The 2,500-nt window shown below is 30.2% G+C and overlaps 1 long non-coding RNA gene across 1 annotated transcript in view; it reads left to right on the forward strand.

Annotated features, from left to right (window-relative positions):
* LOC137658249 (uncharacterized) overlaps positions 1-2,500 on the forward strand; it is a 93,212-nt gene that overhangs the window by 65,880 nt on the left and 24,832 nt on the right. The gene's annotated exons all lie outside the window — the stretch shown is intronic.

Here is a 2,500-nt window from a genome sequence, read left to right on the forward strand (position 1 = left end):
TATTATTAACAACAAAAAACTAACCAGTTAAATTATTTTTATCAACCGCATGTGGAGAGAGAGAGAGAGAGAGAGAGAGAGAGAGAGAGAGAGAGCTTAAGAATATTGTTAACAATAAGAAACTAAACAGATTGTTTTTATCAACGAGAGAGAGAGAGAGAGAGAGAGAGAGAGAGAGAGACAGAAAGAACCTTAAGAAAATGATTGATAATAAAAAACTAAACAGTTAAATTATTTTCATCAACCACATGTGGAAAGAGAGAGGGAGCGTTATAATTATTTTTAACAACAGGAAATAAAAAGAAATTCTTTTCATTAACCAAATGTGAGGAGAGAAAGCGGAGAGAGTCGAAAGAAAAAAGGAAAAGAAAAGAATTTGATGGTCGACGGAGATGCATCGGAATTTAAATAGGATGATCTTAGCAGAGGGGAAAAATCGAGGGGAAATTTCACCAGAGAAATTTTTCACTGAGGAAATGATGGAGAAGCGAAAGTGTGAGAGTTGAGCTGAGTTCCAATCTACATCAATAACACCTCAAATTGGGACTTGATGGCAAAGAGAATTTCGAATTTTCTCTCTCTCTCTCTCTTTCTCTCTCTCTCTCTCTCTCTCTCTCTCTCTCTCTCTCTCTCTCTCTCCAGAACTATGCATCCTACGCTCATGATACAATGTTATTCTCCCAAATTCAGACATTTTTGGTACATATTTTTGTTCAGCTTATTTTCTTTTATCACATTTTTAAAATACTTAGAACAAATTCATATCTCTGTTTAGAGAATTATAATAGACTTCTTTTTTTCTTGCATTAAATGACCGTTTCATTTTCATTTAATCACTTATACTTACATTCAAAATAGTATCTGCAAGTTTTTTAAATATGTTTTGTAACACTTTCTTGGTTTATACAAGAAAAATATACATTATAAAATTTTTATGGATCCTAACCTACTACTTTATATTTTCTTCCTAGACTAACATTCCAAATGATATATCACCACATAATTTTCATATACATATATATATATATATATGTGTGTGTGTGTGTATATATATATATATATCTATATATGTATATATATGTATATATATATATATATATATGTATGTATATATATATATATGTGTGCATGTATGTATGTATGCATATATATTATATATGTGTGTGTGTGTATATATATATATATATATATACATATACATATACATATAAATATGTGTGTATGTATATTTATACACACATATATATATATATATATATAGATATATATCTGTATATATATATATATATACTATATATATACATATATATATGTATATATATACTATATATACATATATATATATATATATATATGATGGAACTGTTACAATGTTTAATTGATATTTACAGCAAAAACAAAAATCAAATGCAAAACAAATAAATGAATACTGAAATATCAATATCATATGCATTCGAGGTGCGTTATTCGCGTAAAATTCTATGGTTTCTATTTGATTAAACTGTTTCTATTTTGCAATCTATGGAAGAATGGATTAATTTATTGTGATTTTTTAACTCAAAGACGTGTGTGTTTTTAGAGTATCCATTTAATATAAATAAGTCGGGCTTGTTTTATTACACACGCAAAGCATCTTTTATCTGCATTGGATATATGCAGTATGTTGCTATCTAAACTTATGGTTCAAAGTTTTAGCTTGAGCCTGTCGTCATAACTCAGGATTTGAATTTTCAAGTTGCAATTGGAACTCACATTTCGTGTGGTCCTGTAACTCAAATACATCGTAACTCGATTTTTTTTTTTTTTCGTGTTACCAACTATTGGTGCATATTTTTTATGAAATTCTCACATGTGCTTTACTTTGAAGCTGCTTCACAAAGGCTGCTGGCTAATTTTGTTACTGGTCTATTGAAGGGACAAATGTCTGATTGTAACTCTCAAAGTCAATTTTTCTGTATCAAAAGAAACCTTTTTTTCATTTAGGATTAAAGATTGTAAATACTATTTATAGGTGTAATTTTCTCTATTCATGTGTGTGTTCGAATTACTCCTTTTTGAATGGGAATGGATACCTTGACGTGGTGAAAGGGTTTGTGTATCACCATGCTTAGCAAAGTTGTACCATTTTTATTTTATAGTCAGGGTCACCCATACTTGGCTGTCTTGCTGAGAGCGATCAGACTAAAATCTCCCACCATTATCAATATGCTGTGGCCAACATGGTGTAGAAAATGGCCGAGTCCAAGACATGTCTGAGGCCTTTGTCCTGTAGTGAAATTAAAACGGCTTCATTTGCTGTTGTTGTTCTAGTAAAATCTTGTTCCTTGTTTGTGTGTTGGTGTCTTTATCAAAAGACATTCCTCCTTTATCAACATATTTCTGTTTCAATTGGTCCATTCGTGTTCGTTTGTTTACAAATGTGCGCATGTACCAGTGATTGGAAGTAAGTCAAATCCAAGTAAAAAGAAATAATAAACTTCTCATTTGATTATTAAAGTTT

The sequence above is a fragment of the Palaemon carinicauda genome, chromosome 19, assembly GCF_036898095.1.
Source record: "Palaemon carinicauda isolate YSFRI2023 chromosome 19, ASM3689809v2, whole genome shotgun sequence".
Taxonomy (NCBI): domain Eukaryota; kingdom Metazoa; phylum Arthropoda; class Malacostraca; order Decapoda; family Palaemonidae; genus Palaemon; species Palaemon carinicauda.